Genomic DNA, 14,049 nt, shown 5'->3' with positions numbered 1-14,049 from the left:
AACATTAACACTATTGCCACTGTTTTTAAAAATGGTACACATGACATTTCTGCAAAGAGTTCCTAAAAAAGCAGGAAGAAAGGAAATTTTCTGTCTAGCATAATTCACCACTGTTTCCTGCCAAACCATAAAGGTTGTGAAACACTGGTATAAGGAAGGCGTTACGGGCTGAATACATAAGAATTAGCCATGTGGAGCAGAACCAATCAAAACAAATATTAAAGGGACCTCCAAGAGTCAGAAACCTGACACCCTGTGAAATAATAATAATAATAATGAAAGATTTATTGCTATAGCTGATTTTGGTAATTTCAAGAGCATTTATACCCTATTATTTTCCTATGTTTCTCGGTCATAAGTATGAATTGCCTCAACTCGGTCAGCTGTAATTTGGCACATTACATTTACATTTATTTGATTACAGATGCTTTTAACCAAAGCAATTAACAGAAACAGTAACATTAGTCTTGGTTCTGTTTTTTCTGCAAGTGTACAGTAGTAGGACAGGTAACAAAAGTTGATTGTCACAAGGACAATAATGTAATATCTAATACATTTACAATTATAGTTTAATAATTGATAAATCAAATAAACTTAATGTAACAACAAATCAACCAACAATGTGAAAGATCACATTTATTTATTTTTTTTAAATCAACTAGACAAATATTCACAGTACATATGGATTTTCAGTCGCTTCTTAAAATTCATTCAGGGAGTCAGCAGTTCTGATAGAGGTGGGCAGCTCGTTCCACCAACTAGGAACTACACAGGAAAAGAGTCTGGATTGAGGTTTGATGCCACGGAGAGGCGGCATCACAAGACGACTGAGTAGGCGAAAAGGAGCACAGCACCTCACCAGTGTCTCCATATATGCAGGTGCTGACCCATTGACTACTCTGTAGGCAAGCATCAGGGATCTGAACTTAATGCATGCTGCTACAGGGAACTAGTGTAGCGACCTGAAGAGAGGTGTGACATGTGCCCATCTCGGCTGGTTAAGTACAAGATGGGCTGCTGCATTCTGGAATATCTGTAGCGGTTTGATAGCACATTCAGGTACTCCTGCCAGAAGTGAGTTGCAGTAGTCCAGACGTGACAAGAACAAAGCCAGGACCACAAATCGTGCTGCATATTTCATCAGATAAGGTCTGATCTTGAGAATGTTGTACAGCGTGAACCTGAATGAATGAGAAACAGTAGAAATGTAACCAGAAAAAGATAGCTGTTCATCAATCTCCACCCTAAGGTTGTGTACTGAATTAGAAGGTTTTTGCGACAGTGAGCTAAGCTGTACAGAGCAGGGGAATTGAACAGACTGGCTGGCTGGGATCAGTAGAAGCTCGATTTTTGCCAGGTTGAGCTGTAGATGGTGGTCCTTTATCCATGCTGAGATATCAGTAAGAGAGACAGAGACTGTAGCTGATATCATGTTGTCTTCAGGTGGGAATTGGACGATGGAGCCCAGCAAGGTGGTGTACAGAAATACTGATCCTTGGGGCACCCCTGTGCATGTCTAATGCACCCTTGACACCTCACCTTGCCAGGACATGCTGTAGGATGTCCCCAGGATGTAGACCATCTGAGAGCAAGTCCCAGTAATGCCAAGATCAGAGAGGCTGGCAAGAAGGATATCGTGGTTGACTGTGTCAAAGAGAGGAGAGATCTAGAAGGATCAGGACTGATAACATGTTGGTAACTCTAGCAAATCAAAGCTGGTCGACCACAGTCAGTAGAGCAGTCTCATTCAAGTGGTTCCTGTTGAAGCCAGACTGTTTGGTATAGAGCAATCCATTCTGTACATGGAAGGAAGAGACCTGGTTAGGAACTGCATGTTCAAGAAAGAAAGCCAAAGGGACAGGCAGGCCTGTAATTGTTAACTCAGGATGGATTCAGTATTGTTTTTTTAAGAAGTTGGGTTATCCGCGTGTTTGACAATGTTAGGAAATGTTTCTGAGCTGAAGTGTTAATAATGTGTGTAATTGTAGAAATGAGTGAAGGGGATTTGGCTTGAAGGAAATGTGAGGAAATAGGGCCAAGTGGACAGGTAGTGGGGTGATTGGAGAGGAGGTTGGAAACATCAGTGGCAGAAAGTGAAGAGAATGTGGAGAAAGAATGTGATGCTTTTCTGGAAGCATAATGTGGCACTAAGGGTGGAAACTGACTGCTGATAGCAGCCGCCCTATTCTGAAAGAAGGTGGTTTGAGCTCATTTTTCTTACCAGCCAGCCAACATGTACGTCATCTTCCAGCACTAATTTGCCTCAAAATAAATGAGTCATGGGCAATCTCATCTTGGCATCACTGATGACTTACAAGTTAATAGAATGAAGCTGTTTACAACTAACAAAGCAGTTTAATTCTCACAAGGTGCCCTTATTGCAACATGAGTGTATTAAAGTCATCCAGTTGCATTAGCAAAACCGAACATGGCTGCAAATTGCCAGTTTTTATGAAAACTGAATGTAGCGTCTTGTCTGTTGGTTAATGAATTCCAGCACATCGGGCTTGATGAAGCAGAAGCTTGTCTGAGATATTTCTGACTTGTTGGCCTGTACCCTGAGAAGTGACAATAAGGAGCCTATATAAACCAAAAAAAAAGTTATTCAGTTAAAATATGTGGTATAGGCCCTCTTAAAAGGGATGTAAAATAGTCTGTAGATCATATTCATAACTTCTGAGGTTTAATACGTTAACACACATTATAATAACAGCTAGCTGAACAAAATTATGATCATGAGTTGTCATTTATCTGGTTAGACTGCATTTCCCTACTTGATCTAGGGTGTTTAAGCATACTTCAGAGTTGCTGTAAATACAGGCAAGCTTTCCCATCAAGTTTTCTTTTATAATTCCTAATATTTGCATGAAAATGTGCATACGCACAAACATTTTTTCTATGCATGCAAGTGTTACAACTCTTACCCCAAGCAATGTAGTAGAAGTGTCATAATGAAGTGGACAAATTAAATATTAAAACTGCTTTTCCCACTGTGCTAGGTGAATGTAGATTTCACAAGAAAACATTTTTTTTAGGAATAGCCATGTCCTTTAAAAGAGAAATCTTTTTATAATTTACTGAAAGAGGAATAATCATACCGTTTCCTAAATTTAAAAACTAATTTTGCTTGGGTCCTCTATATTAGCTAAAGATCACAACCAATTTGTTGATGGTCTCCACCAGTGTAGGAAACAGATCACCTTTTCTCAATTAATTTATGATGATAAATATTTCCTCTCCCACTGAGGTCCCACAATGTGTTGGAGATTTTCCACAAAGCAAAGCAAAATGATGACCAAAAAGACATTTAAAACAAGTAAGAGGTGCAATTATGGAGAGGCATGCATCAGAGGAAAGGGTACAAGACTCTCTCAAAGGCATTAAACATACTTCTAAGCCCAATGCAATTCATCATATGGAAGTAGAAAAAAATTAAACTACAGCCAAACTGTTTAGGTCATGCCAGCCCTCTAAACTTAATCCCTGAACAAGAAAGCCATTTGTCAGAAAGGCTACTGTGATGCTAGTTGTCACTGTGACTGCAATAGGGGAGGGTGTTCATTGAAAAAAATGAAAACAAATATCCACTGCATTGCACAAAAAGGACCTATTTGGGAAATAAATTTATTTTTGCTACTCCTTAAAGAATTTGTAAAATATCACTTGCACGGTACTGCGAAAATGTAGCACGATAATCCAGGTTAACATCTTCCCCACTGAAATATGTAGTGGCACCATCATGTTATTGGAATTCATTTTAGCTGGGACTAGCTGTCTAGTCAGGATACACTGGAAGATGAATGCTGAACAATATAGACAAAACCTGCTCCCCTTTGCCAGAAAGTTTAAATCAGCGAGTATGTTTGCCTTTTAACAAAACAGTGACCCAAATAGTTCTGCCAGAATAACAGTGAAGAAAACTGAAGTAATTGAGTTGCCTAGTCAAGTGTCCTGACCATAACCCCATTAAGTATCTAGGATGAGACCTAAAAATTGCTGTGCACTGCCCATCACCCTCTAACCTGGCACAGCTTGAGCAATTTTGCTTTATCATGTTCTGCAAAATTATTTAGCACAAAAGACTTACAGTAATAGCAGTGAGAGAGAGTTCAATGACGTACAGAACTGTTTTGAAGAATTAACCTGCAAAAACTGAAATATCAATTGTTTTTAATTTTGCAATAAAAATCTCCAGCCCAATTGATAGAAAAAATCTCTAGCTGTGACAGTCGTTTATGTGAAAAAAGTGCCTTTATCAAGGCACTGTATACAACTTATTTCCCATGTTATATGTATAGTAATTATTTTTTAGAAATATGTAACAGTTGAAGAGGCCCAAATGAAAACCTTGTTTGATGTCAAGAATAAAGCAACTTGAATTAAAATAATATGCACACACATCTGTTACTTGTGGACTTTGTAAAATGACACTACTTCACTAATCACATGACAACAAAGGCACTCTGTAAATATAATAGTGCTAAAATAGAAAATGAACATATAGTGAAACACGGAAGAAATTATTGTGCTAGTGGTCTGAAAAAATGCCCTACCTATAAAGAGTCTGGTTGAATCATCAGTAAATCTATAATTCTTATGTAGCATTTCTATTCACAAAATCAAAAAATATATGCAGAGTATATCCTAAAATGAAATTACTCTTGTGGACTTTATCAGTGAGTATAATTTCAGCATTGGAGTAGTCTTTCTCAAATACATCCAGTGAATTTACAAAAGGTAATATTCCTGGTTCTCATAATCTGTCTTTGTACCACCAATGCCCCACTTTCTGCTTTCTAACTTAAAGATGGCTGTCCATTGTAAACACCAGTCTCTTCCTATAGAATGTTATTTAACACACGAAGATCTGCTTCAAAATTATTACATTATGTTATTAAGTATGTCTTTGTAGTTGTTTGTGTATGTATCTAATAAAGTGGTAGTACTAATTGTAAGTCTCTTTAATTGTTTAAGAGCTAAATAACATTGGGAAGAATTGTTCAGTTTAGTCTAATAGAAACTGCTTATCAGACTATTTATACCAATTATTTCTTTTCTGAAGAAGTGACAGAATAATTTTTGTCAGTTGTTTAATGTAGGGTTTATATAACATAAAGGGCATTATCAGTTAATTTTCATAGAAAATAATGAGAGCAGTTCTGTATTTCTGTATTTTACATTTCAAACTGTGTTCTTCCACAGTTAATACTTTTATTTTGTTATATACAATGTGTGTGTTTATGCGGTATTTATGTGTATAATAATACCAAGACAAGGATAATTTCACAGTGGTAGAGGTCAAGTACTGATCAAATTATAGTTTCTTACAAAAAAATAATGTGGCAAGGGGTTACAAAACCACTAGATTGTATGTATTCTTTCATTAAAAAATGCATTTTGTATGGATTTTTTATTGGATAAACTTCATTATAAAACTTCTGTATGGTTAATCCACAAGTACTTTTTTAGTCAGATAATAAATGAGCAAGTTTCATTGTTGTACAAGGCCCAACCCAGTTTTGTGATTTTTGAAGTTCATTGTGGTTTAACATCAATTTCATGACAAAGATAACATTTTCTTTTAGATTATAAAATGTAACCTGGGTAGAAAGCTGTATCATCTAGGATGATTAATTCCTGCTCCAGCATGCATTGTAAACTCCTTGGTCTTGTTCATATTATCTTCGTAAACAGAAAAATATAACATTAACTATATTGGCATCAATTTTAACCCAGGCAAATTTTGCAAAATGATAATCGTTACTTAAGTATCTTGTCTTGGCTTATATCAGGAAGTAACATTAATATTTTCAAAACCACTTAATCAAATTTATGAGGCCTTACAGTTAGCTTCATGACTACAGCTTAGTTATTAGCTAAACAAACAGGCTTGATGGACTGAATTGTCTCCTCTTGTTTGTTAAATTTCTTATGTACTTATCTGTGGGCAAAGGAAGATCTAGTGAGGTTTAGACAAAGAGCATCCAAACAGCTTACTGAGAAAAAGAGACAAATTTCAAGTCCTTGTCTCATACTAAATGTTTTACATGTGAAAGAATCAAAATTTTGTATCACACGGTTTATGTTTTGTTAATGGTTTTTACTGTTACCAATGTTTTGTTTAATTTGTGCTCATTTTCTTTGATGTTTTGCATCCCTTAGGAATGAGGGGCAGCTATGCTACCAAGTGAAAAATGTAATATAAGGCCCTGAAAAAAAAATCTGGCTTCCAAGTTTCAATTGATATATTTTTTTATAGATTATTAGTTAAATACATCAGTATGCCACTGTGTAAGGGTGATACTAGAGATTGTTGGTTAACTTATAACTGAGATACCCGGTGACGATCCGCCGACCCAGGTGGCCCGCCGGGTTGAATCCTCCGGGCAGATGGCATGGACCCCACCCATTTACCTCTCGGCAGTTCACGCCCTCTTGAACTCTCACTTCAGATATGCATGAGATCTTGCATTATGGAGCCTACAGAGCAAGAGGTTGACAGTTTTTTTTTCTTTTTCTGTGTGAAAGGTTAGGGTTCTTTGGCCCTTCTCATAATGGTCTTCTTTAGTTGGCACAGTAAAAAGATTAAACCCTTATGCACTGCAGTTCCTTGTAATATTCTGATTTTAAATGTTATTTAAATTAAAAAATGCTGAATCTGCAGGCATCAGCTAATGAATATTCATCTGTTTCAATTAGAACTGTCATAGGATCCCAGTATGAATTATCACAGCATCTATGAAAGTTCTTCTTCTTGGCAATTTAATTCATAAGCAGTTTTACCAAGACTTAAAAATACAAATACATCATGTTGAACCTTTGTCATAATAAACACATTGTATTTTAATAAAAATTAAATCATGAGGAAAATTGGGAACAGGTCATTTAGTCCAATAAACCTCATGTTTATCTTTGAGACCGAGGGATGCTCTTTAAACTTCCTGCTTGTACAAGGTGTGAAAACTGACCTTCTGTATACAGGCTTGTGTGCTGCTTATGGATCTAGCCCGACAAAGTTGACTTTGAAATCTAAGGGATCAAGTTTATTTCTAATACCCTCACTATTTCCATATTTGCTAGTTACTAAGATTTCTGTTTTTTCCTTATTTAGTTTGACAAAGTTATTTCTCATGCGCTTCAGAACAGGTCATCCACTTGAAACTAAACATATTCGGGCCCAGTCAGAACTTGGATGGGAGACCATCCAGGAAAAGCTTGGGCTGCTGCTCGTAGAGGTGTTGGTGAGACCAGAAGGTGGCGCTTACCTTGTGGTCCGTGTGTGGATCCTACCCCAGTGTAGTGACAGGGACACTGTGCTCTAGATGTGACGCCGTCATTTGGATGAGATGTAAAACTGAGGTCCTGACTCTTTTGGTCATTAAAGGTCCCTGGCCATCTTTTGAAAAGAATATGGTTTATCTTGATGTCCTGGCTCAATTTCCCATCACTGCCTTATCCATTCTGGCCCCCTCATTATCTTCTGTCTATAATTGGCTGTCTTTCTCAACTCTTTCACTGCCTAATAGCCAATGTATGGTGTGCATACTGGCAATAATGGCTGCCATTGCATCATCCAGATGGGTGCTACACATTGGTGGTGGTTGATGTGGTCCCACTCTGTCTAAGCACTTTGAGTAGTGAGAAAAACTCTATATAAATGTAACTAATTATTGTTATTATTATTATTATCTGTTTGGAAATACTGCTAAGACATTGGGTCAGAGAGCCAAGAGCATCAGGGTCATCTGATATATAAATAAAGCTGTGTGTCATCTGCATAGCTGTGGTAATTCACCTTGTGTTTTGAGATAATCTGGCCTAATGGAAGCATGTAGTTTGAAAAAGGCAGCTGACCCAGAATAGATCCTTGTGGAACACCATATACTATATAATATCGTGGATCTCCGAAGTATAATCGACAAAACTAGCAAAGAAATTTCACTGTTAAATAAGACTGAAACCAATTTAAGACACTGCTGAGGAAGCCCACCCATTGTCTACGGCAATATATAGGAATACTTTGGTCAATGGTGTCAGATGCTGCACTCAAGTCTAAGAGAACAAGAACAGATATATGGCCTTTGTCCACATTAACCTGCAAATCATTTACTACTTTAACAAGTGCAGCTTCTTTACTATGGTTTGCTCTAAAACCTGACTGAAACTTGTCAAGAATAGAAAATTGCTCTTCTAGAATTGTAATTAGAAAGGCAGGTTAGAAATTGGAAAGTATTAACAAGGATTCCATTGTCTTCATAACATAATACAACCTAAAAATGGGTGTCTTTCATCTGATAAGCTGAAAAGTCAAAATGTAATATACTAAAGATGATAATTTAAATATACTGGTAAATAAATTGTGAATTCTTCCCAGAACACCTCCATCTGCTGGATTAGTGCAATAAGTGAAACACTGATGTCATAACAGTTGAGCCATTAGTTGTATGGTTTGCTTGTCAAGTTTTGCTAGTTTGCTTGTTCAGACAGTTACTCCCTGAAATCAGTGTAATTTTTAACTTTGCATTAACTGAACAATTGCTTTGATTACATGTGACATGTGTCTCAGCTAGTGTTTGGCCTGTTGATCTGTTTAGTACTGGCCACTCATGTGCATAGCTTAAATTTACAATATATTTTGTTATAATAGTGACATGATTCCTACCTCTGTATCTGTGATACTGCTCTTAGCTCTATGTATCTCAGTTATAAGTTAGTTTCTTTTGGAAAAGACAGATTTGTTTTTTAGGATTGCACATTAACTTCATAAATTGGTAAAATATATTTCATGCATACAGCATTATTCACTTGAAGGTAAATCTAATATTTATGTTTCTTGATATAGAAACATTCTTATTAGTAGTAGTAGTTTTCATTTATTCCCAACAACACAAAACACTCTTCTTCAAGAACACCCATTACGACAGAATAATAGAAAGTGGCCACGATAACCCAAGGGTATCTCTGGCACTGCCCTCCAGTGGTTCAAGTCCTATCTGACTGATAGGCAAGAGTTTGTTAGTCTTGGCAAGAGCAGATCCAGCTCAGCGCCAGTCACACAAGGAGTCCCTCAAGGCTCTGTCCTCGGTCCTCTGCTTTTCTGTATTTACATGCTTCCCCTTGGCCTTATTATCCGTAGCTATGGATTGGGTTATCATTTTTATGCAGATGATACTCAACTCTATTTCAATGTTAAAAGTGGAACTTCATCAGAGCTTTCTCAGCTCACAACCTGCCTTAGTGAAATTAAAACCTGGATGGAGCAGAACTCTTTAAAATTAAATTGCAATAAAACTGAACTCCTGCAAATTGGGACTAAAGTGCAACTTAATAAAATGAGCTTCTTCCCAGTCTATCTTGGCAGTGATCTCATCAGACCTGCCTCTACTGTAAAAAATCTTGGTGTCATTTTTGATTCCTCCCTCTCTTATTCTGCCCACATAAATCACATTAAGAAAATTTCTTACTTTCACCTCCATAACATATCCCGTGTTCGCTCCTTCCTCTCCTTTTCTAACGCTGAGAAGCTTGTCCATGCTTTTATCACATCCCGCATCGATTATTGTAATTCCCTACTGGCAGGTGCCCCTTCTAATCTTATATCACAGCTCCAGCTTATTCAAAACTCAGCTGCAAGAGTCCTTACTCGAACCAGCAGCAGCGAGCACATCACACCCATCCTGCTCCGTCTCCTCTGGCTCCCTGTGTCTTACAGAATCGAATATCCTACTAATAACTTACAAAACCTTAAATAACCTCGCGCCAAACTACATCAGTGACCTTCTCCATCACTATGTGCCTGCCCGCCCACTAAGGTCCTCTGACTCTGGCAATCTTGTTGTGCCCCTCACTAATCTACACTCCATGGGTGACAGGGCCTTCAGCTGTATAGCGCCCAGACTCTGGAATGACCTACCAAAATTAATCAGGTCAGCTGACTCCATGAGTTCTTTTAAAAAACAACTCAAAACTCATCTGTTCAGGAAGGCTTTTAGCTCTATTTGACTTTATTACCCTTCTCTCAGTTTACTTCTCTGTCAAGATGCTAATGTAACCTGTGTGTGTGTGTGCTAGACCATCAATTATGTTGTCTGTTTTTTTTTTCAGAATTCACTGTCTTAATCTTCTTTATTTATTTATCTGGTTTGTATAATGCTATATACTGTATACGCTGCCGCTCTTTATTATATTCTGTAACTGCCTTGAGCATGGGAAAGGCGCTATATAAATAAAATGTATTATTATTATTATTCTTGTTTCTCAAAACTCTGTCATGTTTAACACCTATAGTAGTGAAGATTTCTTTGGTATAGTTTTTTGTTCTGTGTTGCATCAAATTTAGAACATTCGCAGAGTATAGTTTCAGCTCCAACTACATTACCCTTTTTCTATATCTTTAGTTAATGCTTTTAATTTGTTGCAGTGATGGGAGCATTGACTAAAAACAATACTGATTATTTGTCTTATTTTATGGTTTTACTATTATAGTGCGCTCTCCTAACCTCTCTCTCTATTATAGTGAAGTTTACACAGATACAGAGATGTAGTTTAAATCTTGCTAAGTAAGCAGCTGTTTTCTTTGCTACTGTTATCAATAGCTGTTCTATGGCATTAACAGGCACATACGAATCAATCTTTAACAATGAAACCTGTTTTTTCTCTTCTCTCCCAAGTCAGTCTGGATAGATTTGGTAATCTTTTTTTTTTTTTCCCATGTTCTTCATTGCATCACCCTGGTATCAGATATTTTCATGTTTTTGTCATACAGATAAAGGACTGTTTAAAAGGATATATTAATTTTAAATGCTCCCTAAAACGATGGGGTCTGTATTAGTAAGTGTTAATAGAAAAACCACAGATATGATGCAATAATTTTCCACAATTAGGTTTAATGTTATATTCAGTCGTGTGTACATAAAGTTTTGCTGTGTTGCATTTACTAAAGGGAAGATGCAAAGAACATATAGAAAGTAAATGCTAAAACATTTAATAAAAACTAGAAGAAACTGATTCACATCTTGAAATAACATTTGTATAATCTATTTTAAAAAATCAGTATTAAAACAGTTTTAAAGTTAAAAGCAAATTAAAAACCTTGCTTTGCTGAGATTCTCAAAGATTTTGTTACTGTTCATATGTTTTTTGTTATTGTTGCTTGAAAAAATGACATTGGGATGAAAAAACTTGTTTAAGTGATTTTGTATGAGACTTTAGGGCAACTGTCCTCAATGATTTTACTGATTATAATGGATGTCTGTCATCAACTAACATGATGTCAGGTTTCCTGAGGGAACAAGGTGCTGTTTACATATACAGTACGTATCGATTTCAATTTAGAATGTTAACAATCAAGTCAAGTCAAGTTGTGAAGCATGCACTGGTAAGTGTGTTGCCGCACCCATTACACAACGAAACAACTTGGGATCCCAGTTGGCAACCTCCCCAGGCAGACACGCGGTTAACAATGTGGATTTCTAAATATTTATATTCAGTCATTATTTACACCTTTTCTCCCAGAACCATAAGAGCTCAATGTACAGATTTGTGTCTCTGAAAGTCAAACACCATTTCATAGGTCTTTCTGACTTTCACGGAAAGATAATTATCTTTGCAGTACCTTACTAATGTATGTGGGCACAAGATTGGAGCTCTCTGCTCAGCACATCATTCCTTTTTCTGTCTGAAGTTTTGCATATCTAATTTGCTCTCTTCTTGAGCCTTCTTAATTTTTCATTCCACCCTTGTGAGATAAGCCTTGATGTTATACAGTACAGCAATGCATGTCATTTCCCAGCCTGCCAAAAATGTTTCTCTTCAATGCCAAAGTGGTGTATTTAGATTTTCCTGTATTTTCTTCACTGGGCATTCCATTCTTGTTACTTATTCTATTTCCACACCTCTCCCTTATTCATAAATTATCACTGTAGCAGAACTTTGGTTTTTAAAAAATAATTATATTATTGTGGAGTTTTCATGTACTGCATCAGTACCTGGATAGTTGCTAACACCTTGTCCTTCATGCATCTGAATATTATCTGAACTTGCTTCCAACAGCCTTTGGATTGCACAAATTATATGGCCATGGACTCTCCTATTCCATCACTTCTGTCTCTCACCTTCCATTTATCACTTTGATCTAGCCTTCATCTTCTGATCTTTTATTTTCACTTCATTTTATACTGGTTTCTTTGTCATTTTGGCATATATAAGTTTTTCATGTACCTCTCACATCAAAACCTATTTCACTTTTGCCAATAGCTGCATATTAAGATAATATCACTATTAAAGCAACAGTAAAACTTTTATTATTTCCATATGTCATCCTGACTGTTGTTTGTGCTTTTTAGGTGTGTTTGCATATACACGCTAAACATTTATTGCAAAAGGACAGGTCTGTCCGCGTGAAGCATCACGTACCATTTGTATTCCTGTTATACAATAAATCAGTTCCTTTTTTAGGTTCTTGCTTATTTATATACTTAACCAAATATATGTAAACTTGTAACCCACTGGAATTGTGATATAGTCAACAAAAAGTGAAATACTACATCTGTGAACATTGTTGGAAAAAATTACTTTTGCTCTGCACGAAAGATAACTTAAGCGATATGCCAAATTTATAGTTTGCTAGTATAAAATCTGTGGAGGGGTTATAAAGTGTATTTTAAAGAGTTCACCCCAAGTGTATGTAAACTTCTGACTTCAACTGCAATTTTAATAAATTACTCTGTTTTAACTGATAGTTAGATAGAGCTCCAACAATGGTGTCTTGTTGTTTTAAAGATGATATATTAAAGTCTAATGTTCTTTCAAAATAAGGCAATACAATGCAAGTAATTGATCATAAAATTGGGTTTGGAACAGATTCTTAGATAGATAAAACTTTGTCTCCGCAAGGGGAAATTTGTCTGTTTATAAAAGCCCAGTAAATGCATAAATAAAATTTAAAAAATTATCCATTAATGGTGACATTATTTACTTTTTATTTTGGTGGTGTGAGAAGCATTGAAGACAGTTACAGTATTCCCCCCTCAAGAAGAAACAAAGATATGTTGAAAAATGTGAAGGTTCCCAATGTGTATGTAGTGATGATGTTTTTATCTAAGATGTAAGGTTAAGCAAGAGTAATGTTTATCAATGTTTGCATACCTGTGTTATGTAAAAGGTACTGTATCATTTACAAAACTAGAGGTGTTATAAATGATGCAATAATGCATTCCAGTAGCATTGATAAACAATAATATTCCCTTTGGAGTGGATTTTACCAAGATTTTAGTGCTGTCTTTCACCTCTTCATGATTTTTTCAGCCACTGTTCTTCTTTAGGTTAAACATAGAAAAGGTGTCCTTTTCAATATTTTATATATATTATATTATATTATATATATTATATATATATATTATAAGTGGACCCTAGGGACTCGATTCTACTAGATCTTGCATCATTTTGAGACAATTTTCTTTGCTCAGTCTAATAGATGTTGATTTTGATTAGACTAGCAGGAGATCAAAAATCACATTAGAAATCATGATTATCCAACTGATAATTCATATTTTTGGCTGCATAATTTAATTTTAAAAAGACTTATTCCAGGCAGTTCGTCAGACAAAGATTAACCTTATGTAAAATTGTGTCCAGTTCGTCTTCCTTTGTCAAATCAAAATTAGACATGTCCATTTGAGTACCACTGTACTGCACAGAAACCTGCATGAAATTCATCCCTCATATTCATATTTACTTTAATAATTGCAAAAGTTGAACAATTAGGAGGCGAATGGAAGAACAATTTGATGTAGTGAATGTGGTCAAGTGACCATTGTGGTAGAGTCCTACTGTGGTAGTTGTGCTTTTTGTTACCATTTTTGCTTCCTCATTAGCATGTGCATATATGAACCACACATTGCCTGTTTTGATTCATTCTGAAAAATGTAACATGGCTTTTTTTTACCTGCATCTGATCCGGATGTTTTGAGATCTTTGCAAGTTATATGAAGGTTAAAGATGAGCAAGGATAAAGATTCAGTCATTTACAAAATGACTACCCATCTTCCT

General features: G+C 36.1%; 1 protein-coding gene across 1 annotated transcript in view; it reads left to right on the top strand.

Annotated features, from left to right (window-relative positions):
• The window catches only part of taf1b (TATA box binding protein (Tbp)-associated factor, RNA polymerase I, B), a 181,575-nt gene that overhangs the window by 24,414 nt on the left and 143,112 nt on the right, over positions 1-14,049 (top strand). The window lies entirely within an intron of this gene.

This window comes from Erpetoichthys calabaricus, chromosome 3, assembly GCF_900747795.2.
Source record: "Erpetoichthys calabaricus chromosome 3, fErpCal1.3, whole genome shotgun sequence".
In the NCBI taxonomy this organism is placed as follows: Eukaryota; Metazoa; Chordata; class Cladistia; order Polypteriformes; family Polypteridae; genus Erpetoichthys; species Erpetoichthys calabaricus.
This window is presented reverse-complemented; position numbering and strand designations above follow the sequence as displayed.